This window comes from Helicoverpa zea, chromosome 8, assembly GCF_022581195.2.
Source record: "Helicoverpa zea isolate HzStark_Cry1AcR chromosome 8, ilHelZeax1.1, whole genome shotgun sequence".
NCBI lineage: Eukaryota > Metazoa > Arthropoda > Insecta > Lepidoptera > Noctuidae > Helicoverpa > Helicoverpa zea.
The window spans coordinates 738,124-750,767 of record NC_061459.1 but is presented as its reverse complement, the minus strand read 5'-3'; positions in this window follow the sequence as shown (position 1 = coordinate 750,767).

Sequence of the window (12,644 nt, the reverse complement as noted above, 5' to 3'; positions counted from 1 at the left end):
ACTGTGGCATGATGTATTTTCGAAATCTAAAATTAAAACGTTTTAAACTGTGCTGTAACAAGTTGTGATAATTTAGTGCGATGCTAAAATGAATTCAGCTGTCAATCAACACCTCGGTGCATCGGCCACCGAGAAAAAAATACGAGCTCATTTTCGATACAGCCTTTAAACTGTCAAACATCGCAGTTCGATAATGCATCGAGACAGGGGCACCAAACATTTTATTTTTAGGAATATTTCATTGAAGGTTAATCATCACTGTATAGTATAAAACAAAATGTTCCTTTTAAATCAATAGATAGTGATTAAAGAGGACGGTTCATATGTATAATAACATACATTAAATTGGTGGGAAATACTGTTATCCCGTGCGAAGCCATGTATTTTAGTTTTCAGTACGTTAACTGTCTATCTATCACGGAATTACTAATCATGAGATACAGCCTGGTGACCGATGTTACCTGTCCATCTGGGCAGTGAAGTATTAGTAATATGGTTCCTTTTTACCCCTTGGTCACGGAACCCTAAACAACAAAAACCGAAACTGAAAAAAAAAAAATCAAAACTGTTGCGCACCTCTGCCTACATGACACAGTAGTTTGCATCCAAGCAAGTAAAGTTGAATAGAATATTCTATTATTATTCGGGTTCCAACGCTTTTAGTCGACTAAATAGTCCCACTATTTTAACTATTGACGGTCCGAAATATCGAGGACTACGTTACACCATGAATATGTTACGTACTTAAAGTAAAGTTTCATCTAAATTCGGACACTAACATGCATCCGAATTTGGGAGCATTACCTATAATTTTCGCTGAAACTGGCTAACAATTTGGAGGCCTATAATTGCTTCTATTTAAGTCCTTATGGAGATTATTGTGGAAATAATTGGCAGATTTAGTCTTCTAGCGTTAACTAGCGTTTTCATATGGTTTTCCTATTATCCAGAGAGGAGTGATTTCAAGTTTGGATAAAAAATTATTTATTATAGTAATTTCAATTAAAAAAGTAACTATAATTATCTTAAAAAGGAAGACCGTTTAGTAGACTAGACCAGTAGTCGTAAATATGTAGTAATTATTTACAAAAATAGCTGGTACTCAGAATCAAAACTCTCTCTGAAGAACTTATAATACCTACTACATAAACGTCACATAAGTACAAAAATTATTATAAAAAACATCGGAAACTCACATTTTCCTGTAAAAGAATAGCTGTATACATTATTTAAAACAGTGTTACGTATTTTTCCTTATGTGTGAGCTAAGTAGGCAAATTGCTGGCCCCTGGGACGCTCTTCACTTTTTATTCTGATAGCTGTGTCGGCTCTGTAGTGAAATATTCAATAGCTGTAACAAAGACTTATGAAAGCAAATCTTATATAGCTTTTTAGGTGTTTTATTTTGCTTTTAGTGTACTTTAAGACGGCGTATTGTCTGTCGTACTTTCTTTAGTTTTAAGGCAGATTTTTATGTCGTTTTTTTTTCAAGGAAATGTGATAGCAAAGTGCTTCTCAAAAATGTATATTCACTACATAGTTAGTCCGTTATGTTATTTCTTGTAAAAATGCTGTTTGAAGTTCCACTTTAAATAAACTTAGCTTTTATTTTCAGCGAATTTTGGCTGGTGCTTAGTGAAATACTCGTAGTAATAGTTGGCTCGTTCAAGGAAGGTTGAAAGTTCATGTAATTAATCTGTTGGTGAATAAATTTTAGGTTCATAACCCCTGACCGGCTAGATAAATTGCCAGGAATATTGGCTCAGACCACCAACTTGTGTAAGATTTAGACTAGAATTTAGAATAGTGTTTTGTTTTTATTTTGAATTGGATTTTTGACTACATAAAATAGTACCTAATTTTACAGACCTTGAATAAGGTACCTATCAGACCTAGGAATTTTATCGTTCAGCTGTTATGTTAATTCAAGATCTGTTACCGGCCATAATTTAGACCATTGTAAAATTAAGCTAGAGATAATTTGGGATACTAAATTACCTTGCCAGAAATGATCGTGTTATGCAAATATGTGGTTTCAAATACACATTGCTGCATACACATTTCAAACCACAAAATAAACATAGATTATCACCTACCTTTATTTATAATCATGTTAAGTTTCGTCGATCAAATAGACGCATGATCATTAACATTAACCAGAAATGTATTCCGATTTAATTCTCAAACCAGGAAGTGTAACACATATCGCAATATTTTATGAATCAGGTAACAGGATATTAAGCGAGGCGGAATATTCAGGCTTATGTCAATATTTGGATGTTTGTTATTTGCAGCTTATATTTGGAATATCTGTTATTTAGACACACCTATCATAACTACCTCAACAGGTAATCATCTACGTATTCCTTTCACAACTGTATTGTGGTCGGCTACTAGCCTAACCGAATGCAGCGAAGTATCAATGTTCTGCAAGGACTGCTTATACCTACACAGTTGCCTGGGCAAATACGGGTATTTCCTTGGTGGGACTGGTTGTAAAACCTGTAACGACTACCAAAGCTTCTAAAATGACAGCCGGGACCCACCAATTTAACCTGCCTTCCGAAACACGGAGGAACTCGGAGGACCGAGCCAAGCGTTGCTTAACCTTATAATCAAACGATCCTTGTGGATGTTACTGAGCGACGCGCTTCTCTAATATTACAGGTAGTTACACCGATTTTACACGTAGTGTCTACGTGATGCGGTACAACAGAAATCAGAAAGCAAAAATGTCGATTACTTTTTACGACACTGCCAATGATCGGGAATTATACGACTATTGTTAACGTAAATAGACAGACATACAGGTACTAAACATTTATGAGTGCACTCAAACTGAATCCTGATTGGCCGATAAACTGATGAGAAGGAGAGGAAATATCCCTTTCTTTCACGCTCACTTAAGCCCATATTTCATTATTTTTGGTCATTTCAATAACGGCGATCAATCGCGATGGTTGTGGAAATCAATTTATATTTTTATTGATTGTCATACTTTTATAACGCTGATTTCATTGTTTCATAGATTTGGGTCCAGATTGATGTCGGGGATATTTTTTATTGCGTCATAAAATATGCAAAATTGTTTTCTTTCCGTGTTATATGCTGTGTGTATTTTACCCACCCAAAACAAAAATGTGAAAGGCTGCCAAGTTCGATAATATGGAAATCCTTCGCCTATAAAAGAAGTGAGATCTGAATAAGTACCAAGTTCCATACACATACCTCAGTTAAAAATAGTTACTTTTTAATGATGTTACTTGGCAAGTTTTCACACACCTTCTTATAAACCTACTAAACGCAATGAATCAAGTATTTAATTTTCTATTAAAACCTGCCAAGTAACATTATTAAAAAGTAACTATTTTTAACTGAGGTATGTGTATGGAACTTGGTACTTATTCAGATCTCACTTCTTTTATAGGCGAAGGATTTCCATATTATCGAACTTGGCAGCCTTTCACATTTTTGTTTTGGGTGGGATTTCATTTATTTTTGTAAGGTTGTTTATTTTATTTTTTTCTTATGATTAAGTTAGTTAAGGAAATGTCTCATTTATACTATCTTTCAGATTTTTGAATATGCACTATGCTTCTTACAAAGAAATAAACTAGATTAACTAAATGGACTAGATTTACCAACTGACTGACATGACATGTTATCATATATTATGTTCGTGGATCAAAGTTACACATTCGTTATTTTCGAAAGTGACTCACACTTGGCCGTTTTCAGATTTTTACTTTGACTAAATACAAACCTTTGTAACGAATTTCAGATCGGTACGACCATTCGAAGATATATTATATAAATATAGATAAAGGACAATGCTCAAAAAAAACCCAAGCCCGGCGCAAACGAAAAGTAACTCAAATTATAGGTAATAATAAGTAATGAAATACTGCATAGGAGGCATCATCGAAATCAATGGCTAAATGTATGAAATTGCTATTTGATTTTTTAAAGGGGTAACATGAGCAGCTGGGGCTTATAGTTTAATTAAAGTGCTATCTGAAACAACAAACAAGTAATATGGCAAGTAGTTAATAAGCTTCTCCAAAAAGATAAATCAATACCGAAATACCCACGTCATCGCGTCATGAGCGTTTTACATTACTTAGGGTGGGCTAGACATGAGGAACAGTTCGCGCATCCCGCAACATTTTTGGATCTCGTCGTGTTAGAAATAAAGAATCGATGACTTTTAAGCGTTATTAGATATTAAAATGAAAAGTGCATTCATATCCTGTTTTAGTTCTATCATCCTATTATTTTGTAAAAGTAGGTAGAATAGTGGAGAAGTTGCTATAAACATGTCATTATGTTGCTCTTAAACCACAACTATATCTGTTTGCTGTTCCTTTTACTAATACATTATGTTACCTCTAAAATCTTGAGTAGCAATGTACCGCAGATGTTAAAATTCGAATAGCAATTTCACGCATATAGCCACTGATTTGGATAATGCCCCCTATGTAATATTTAATTACTTATTTTTACCTATATTTTGAGTTACATTTCTTTTGCGCCGGGCCTGGGTTTTTTTCTCATACTTCATGAGCATTGTCCTTTAGTTCGTTTTAGTTCCTTAGGGGTATTTTACACTGAGTATTTTACACCTTCATTATTTTGAAACCGACTCACACTTGGCCATTTTCAGATTTTTCCCTTTACCTTGACATAAAGACCTACCTCCATGCCAAATTTCAAGTCAACACGACCATTGGAAGTGGTCTAGGTTTTTGATGAGTGAGTCAGTCAGTGAGTGTGTAGTAAAAATAGCGATTTTCTGACGTCAATATCTCAAGACCTACAATAGGTATATTAATGAAATTTTGTATTTTAGATAAGTGAGGGGGTCTCAACAGATACTAGAAATTTGAAATGTGTAAATAAAATAGATTTTGAGTTATAGGGGGGTCGAATTTGGCCCGAAATGGTTCGTGTAATATAACCCACGGCCGGTGTGTCGCTTTTTTTGCTCGAACTTGGCGGACACACTGCCGTGTGTCTAGATGCTGCTGTTAAAGAATAATGGCTGAATATTTTTTTCTTCGAACTGTTTGGGTGTTTTCATGATTCCCTGACAAAATATAAGTTTAAAGTAAAAAAAAAGGTTTTTCATTTTATCACTTGCAGAACTAGAAAAAACCCGTTTCTCCCTTCCTATTAACAGCAATAATTCTAAAACACGAATCACAATACATCTCGGGACATATATTTTCATAAGCTTAAGACTCATAAAAGTCCGTATCGAGTCTAATATTTATGTCGGGGCCCATACTGTCGCGAGAACGCGTATTTCTTTATTTTATTTCCCAAGCGAGCTTCGTACACGGCCGTATCTCTTGATAAAAGGCAGCACAATAACTGGGAATACTCCAGAATGTTCTGTTTATTGAGCACTTCGTAAACGCCGATGGTATTCTTCGGGACTTCGGAATGCGTCGCCTCAATGATGAGTATCGGTCTTTGTGCCACCTATACAATCGCGCTGGGACGTCTTTTTTTTGAAAAGTTTGTTGATACACAGCTTTTGTATGTTTTTGCTTGTTTGTACGGTTGTTATATAATGCTGTTTGGGCTGTTTTCGATGAGTCGCCTTTTTTGTATTTATTTTAAAGCTTCCATGTTCTTGTTGATAAGTTTCCAGTAGGAAAATGTGTACAATGGAACAAGACGTGACTTCAACTTCCATTAAAGTTCTGCACTATCGTGCTAAAAAAAAAGGTCATAACAATAAAACAAAAAGTTTAACCTTGATTGACTCTTCAATATCAAGCCAAATTACCGTCCATTCAACGCCCCCGAATTATATAAAAGCGTGTAACAGCGAGTTACACGGAGTTATTGAACGTTCCCGTACGGGGAGTGTTCACGCGATCGTCATCAGTAGTTTTCACGGCGGCGTCTATTGTTCGCGTAATTAATTGTATCCGCTCCGATCGTATCGGCCGACGATTTGTACGCGGCTAGGGCTGCCACTACTTGGGCCTATTTGTTACTTATGTTTTACCTGATAGGGTTAAAGGCAGGTTTCTTTTTACTATTTCTTACAAAATATTTAATTTGTGTTTTGGTCTTGACAAATGGTAATTTAGAAGATTTTTTTCTAACATGGTTTAACCTTATCGTTAATCTACTTGCATTTGTCATACAGTTTCTAAAATATATTTTTTTTATACGAAATGAGTATGATACTATTCCTCACATCAACAAAATATATTTAAAAGTACTTATAATAAGTATAGTAGGCACCTATTTTGGCATATTTTTTATTGTGGGATAACCTCAGCTTCAACAAAAAAATCCGGCTGCACAGCCATCCCTGTGCTAGGTGCAGAGCGCATTAGTGTTGACAAATGCTCGGATCGCGTGGCCGCACGGGACAAGTCAACCAGCGCAAACCTTCCATGTAATTTGTGTCCTCGCTGACCTTGATGAGCCAAATCTTACCACCAATCTGTATTGTATGGAGTTTTACAATATTTTAAGGGAGTTAAAATGATGGAAAGGAAATTATATTTTTGGGGTGCAAGGTCGATTACATTTGTGACCTTTTATTATAAGTAATGGTGTCCAACTTATTTTCAGTAATTAAAATGAATCTTTAGACTGATTTTCCTTTTTTAACGAATTCGTGGCACCTATTAGGGTTATAATATGTTAAAGTTGATACCAATTCAAAAGGATTAATGAGTAACTTGATTAGAATTTTTAGTTTGTCAAATGTAAGACCTAACCGTCATTAGAAATGATTTCATTTTGGTTTTAAACCCTAACTAACACTGCTAAGAAAATAAAGTAACTTTATAAAGCATAGTTAATTCGCAATACTAGCACACAATTTATGAGAGCCGGCTAGCTAAACTCCTGAGATTATATCTTGTCAATATTATTGAGTGTCAATACCGATCTAGGGGAGCATTAAACATAGTTACAATCTCGTATTAATCCAATAGATAAGGCAGCCTGGGGGATAGTGTTAGTATTAACTGAGTTGCTCTTCAGAGGGTAGGAGTCAAGTGGGGGTGAAGCGAGTATTGACTTCAGTTGCTGAAGATGGACTTTATACTCTTGGGTATTTGGTTGTATAAAAATGTAATGAGAACTTTTCTATACATTTAAATACTGCTTGTAATTACTCCAATAACTTTACCTACTTTACTCCAGTAGAATAGAATAAGTTTCCAAGTTTTTGTAAGGTAATGTTTACCTCCAAATTTCGATTTACATATCTTATTTGCATGAATAAACTTAACTATCTAACTTGCTACTTGATAGCAAATAAAAAAACACACTTCTCGTCTTAGTTTTTTATTGCTTTTTTATACCTATTTATCATGATTTTTAGTAATATGTACTTGTTGACTAATTTTCTTTATAGCAAAATACATAAAAACAAATGACAGTCACTCATCCTCAAACTAAAAGGCCGACAAACCAACTAACAAAAACTCAATAAAGGAGACATAATCAAGTATACACAAGAGATTCCTTAAGGAAAACAGGATTCACTACGGTGGAACGATCTGTCTGTCCGTATTGTGTCAAACTGACAGAGATGGGGACCACGTCAGATTGTAATGCGATAAAAATAATCGTGTTATGGAATATTGTTGTATGGTGAGGGAATATGACATGTTCGGGTCATCATTTAACGTGATCAGAGTTGTTTTAATAACTTTTCTTTTATATGGAATTCATTTTGCTAGTAAAGAATCAATTTTAAGGGTCCGTGTGAAGAAGAGTCTTTGAAGGACCAACAAGCCTATTTATGCTGCCAACTCAATGAACGTTTAAGTCAAAGTATCATCATTATCTGACAAGCCTTTTCACAAATATGTTGGGTTGTATGGAAGCCGACGCTTCCAAGCTAATCAGGTACATCTGAGTACCAGTGTTATAGATGGAGCGAATTCCTATCTACCTCCTCAAACCAGGTACTCGCAGTCAAAGTATATTACGAGTAATTTTTTTAATTTTGCATGCGAATGATATTTTTCTTTTAACATCTTGTTATTCCTAATTACTATGCATGATGCTGTCACTCCTAATTAGCATGTTATTATTTGTTTTTGTTCCGACTGTTATCATTGCACACGCTTCGATGAACTCGCGGTAAACATAGACTAGCAAGATGGAACTGTCATTCTATATTAACGTCCAATACTTGGACTGAAACAGTTATGAAAGACACGCTGTAGCATCAGTACTTATTAAAATGTAGGAAATAATGTCTATGTTTTGTAAAAGTTAAGGACAAACAGTTTAATTTATGGATGATACATGAATGGTTTAGTTTATAAAAGTCAGATTTTTACAAGTCCGCCATTCCTTAAGGAGAAGGATGCAGTGTTACGCACATCATGGTTTCGAATGTGTTAGTACAGCTGTACCTATGTACCTATGTATATTAATTTGATAGCCATTCACGCTTAGTTAAGTTCTAAGAAATCAATCTTAAATAAAACCGAATAAAATCTTGCACCATGTTATTGTAATGTTGTTGATTAACGCTCAATACTTCTCCATGGTAGAAGAGGCCTGTGAACAGCAGTGAGACCGTGAGGATAAACAGGATAAACAGAGTGTAACGAACGAAAATGTTGCACCATCAACAAAGTGATTAATACGATATTAGATTGCAACTTAATATGACTTATTATCATTCGATTTCATTCCATGTCGTCCTAACAGTCTTACTCATCATTTATGGCGTGTTGACCAGAGAGGGAACAACAACATTGGTTCGTAATCCAATAAACAGTAGTTATTATGGCGCACTCAATATGTCCGCGTCGATCCTAACAATTGGTGTGAGATCCACTAAGTCTTCGATGATTTAGTGTTGCTTGTGTGGGAGTGCGGTAAGTCATAAGTAGTTAGAGGAGGCATCAGCATTGGCCAAAAGCTTGTCTGACTTAATCATCATGGACACCGCTCCTCAATGCATCCCGATTCCACCTTGCGCCACCTCGCCTATTCAGTGTTCTTTATGATCCCAGATTTCTGCTATCTTGGCTCAAAGTTTCTTTTCGTGGTCCAAACATTACACAAAGGTGTCACATGTCAGATATTTTACCTACCTATTTAACTGTTTATGGAGCCCTATTGGAAGATCTTAAGCTGTCGATATCGTCTAGATGCCAAGGCAAGAAAAAATATTCAATATAAAACTTGCGTGATATTAAGGGCTATTATTTTTGGACGACAGTCACTATAAGTATATTTCTTTTAGATAGCCAAGCTCTTATGCATAATAATGTTTACAAAAATCGCTTCAGCTTATACCCTACTCCGTGTATATTGGTCGGGACGTTCGGCCAGCACTTATTGGTTACGCGCAGTTATTACAGCTATTAGTGGGCGTTTCGGCGAATTTCGCGCGCAATAACTTTGTCCGACAACGCTCCGACACGATACGATACTATGCCGGACCTTAATTGATAAGACAAGAGCCTTAATTGACGAGATCTGATTGAGATATAGGTGTGAGAGAACTTTCATTAATGACCAATGAGATGGTATTAATTAAGGGGGAAAGGAATTTAAGTTGTATTATTGCTTGTACCCTGGGTTTAATAATTTACCCTTCCTGAAAATAAAGTGTTCAGCTGTGCATTATTAAAGATCATTTCATTAAAGGACATTATGTACCTTATATAACTTAAAATGTACCTTTTGACCTGATTGATCAAAAGGTATAAATAATAAAATAAAACATTGTACCCAGCGAGGTCTTGTTTAGACTCTTAAAGATAATTATCTTATGATACTTATTATTTGCTGCCTTGAAATCACAATCTACATCAGCCATCGACATTAAAACTCATACAAACTGTAACGACGACAAAAAGCTACAAAAACACGGAAGAATATGAAAAGGAAAAGTGTGGCGTTATCTCTTACATCCTGATCCACTGTTTAGCAGATAAACCTAAGTATTGCCTGAATAAAGACCCGTCGCTAATCTCTTTATCAAAAGGGGGAGTTAAGCTCAGCCGTTTAGGAGTTGTTTTATCTGGTAGATAAGATGTGGTTTTATCTGGCAGATAAGATGATGTTTCGGGAAATCGAATTGAATTGACGAGGTTTGAGGAAGGTATTGACATGTTGAAGTGGCACCTGTGTTTTTTAAATGGGTTTTGTAGTACATGCCATAATTTACCGTAGTGTATGGAGTGCACTTGCCACTGTAAAAGAAAAAGTCGACTAATGCTAAGTTAATCAAGCAAATAGTCGATATGACAAGCTTTTTTAAATATTCCGAAATAGTTAACAATGTACTGAGCATAATTTGAAGTATCATAAAAAAATGCGTCGTCAAAATGACTTCTGAAATGTTTAAAAATTTTCAAACTTACTTCCCACGTTCAAAATCCCTCTTAAACGAAGGAACTACATAACACGTAAACTGCGTAATGATTAACTTGAAAGTAATAAAACCGGGGGCATTTTAAAGCGTTCTTTACGATTCCGGCCTCATCGCGCGCGTAAAGTCAGCGTGCTTATAAAAATAAATCGACAGGTCTTTGGAACTGTATCGCAGTAACGATATACGTGGGAAGAATGTTTCTAACTTTCCGCTTGTAAATTACCTTCCAAATGGACTATAGGAAAGACCCGTGGATGTGCTTTAGTTTGGTGAATATTTATAAGTAGTAGCGACCTTTCGCGGTTAGTAGCGTCTGGAGGATGTAATCGTTGAGATAAAAACTGCGTGGTCTGAACATTTGAATTTAGAAAGATCTCTTTGCCTCAAAATCTAGATGGGTCAGAATTTTACTATGAAGGCTGGTCAGATTTACCGCGTTTTAATTTAATAACACTTCCTGTCAGTGATCACTCGCACGAGAGTACACATTTCAAGTGAAATGACACCATTTTTTACCCGCATCATATTCTAATCCTCTCCTAGCAACTTCGATCGAATATTCATCCATAACATCTCGGAAAAATCTTTTCAATAATAAAAAAAAAATCTTCCTAAAATAACATACCCATGTCCAACAACCAATAATCTGTGAGACAAGCGACATCTGAGCTCTATAACGTAATTCTCACACACACGTACATATTCTACACACACATAAACAAATGAATTATTCACGTACGCTAGAGGCGGGCACCGCAACATCAGTCTCACGTCGACCCGACTCAGGCCTTAAATATCCGCACGCACGCTCATATCCGCAAATATTCGGACATATCCGCGACACACGGACTTTGGAATTAGGTTGCGGTTGCTCCTTCATTACTAGTTCTTTTGGAAGCTCGGTCTTTTGTAAGTCAGTGTCTTATGAGCTATTGAAAAAGGTGAAAATGTTTGTGAACATCAGATATGGGTTTTAGTGTAGAATATGATTTCTAAGTATAGCTTCGGATATAATAAAGGGGAGGCAGAAACTTAATGTAAAGTAGCAAAACAATAGACCTGAAAGCCATCATCATAATTACTATGTTTTAAAGTTCCTCTAAATTTTTATTTTAAAAACCCTTTTACAGAATAAATTGGATTTGGTCACCATAGTTTCTAGGGATCAAATGCCTTCACATCGGTCAAGGACGTTCACTACTAAACGAAACACCTCCTAAAGTGTATGACATACTGAAGCTGCCAAACATCTGGTTAAAATTCACTAGCTCTCCATCTGAATTCCTGGTCCTTTTGCCTGTTTGCCTAACGTTTCCAGGCAAAGTCATTAATCTGCCGGAATTGGACTGTCTCAAACACAATTGCCTTTTAAACTCAAACAATTGAATTTCCAAATAAAGAATTCTGTTATTTATTTAGGATACCAATTTGTAGTGATGCTGTAGTATGTATGGTGATTATGTTATGAATATTAACTGCAGATTGTCTTATGCTAGTAGGTATATTAGGACACGCACATAAGAAACGGCCACTTAAAATAGTGGGTCTGTAATGTTAATTAAGGTACCATCATACGCCAGTTTAAATACTAATTAGCACCCCAAAGACGGAATAAAGTTGATTCTGGGCTTGAAATCACGTCATTGCTGTAGATTTATTGGCCTATCGTAATATAAAAGTTTAAGAATAGAGAGATAATATGGAAATATGTATGCAGATTATACAATTACTATGGTAGCCCACCTACTATGGTATTACTTGCTCTGTGGTATCATGAACATGATTAGTTAGTACAAAATTATTTGTGGAAATACAGTTTGTAAGCACAGCTCATCATAGCCAGCCAATAGGCAGCAATTAGTATCGAGAGATGATTCATTAAGCGCTTTCAAAGCTTTATATTCTTTGAAAAGCAATCCTTTATGAATGCCAAATGGAAGCGATAATTGCTAAATCAATGGACGCCTATTGATGGGAATAACGTGAATGGCGCATTAAACTTATTATGAAAATATTGGATTTGTGAAGAAAACGTGAACTTGTTTAGTAAGAGCTTTTAGAGAGACGCTTTTTATTTTTACTTGTTTTGTGCGAGGGTTTGGTAAAGTGTGAATAATGATAAGCGAGTTTATTTTTGATTGAATGTTGGTTATACTTAAGGATTTTTTAAAACGGTGGTCATCAAGAGGACCGATTCATTTATCGATGTAGTATAATTGCGCATAGCTCCATACAGTTTTATCCTAAGTAGGTGTGAAAGTGG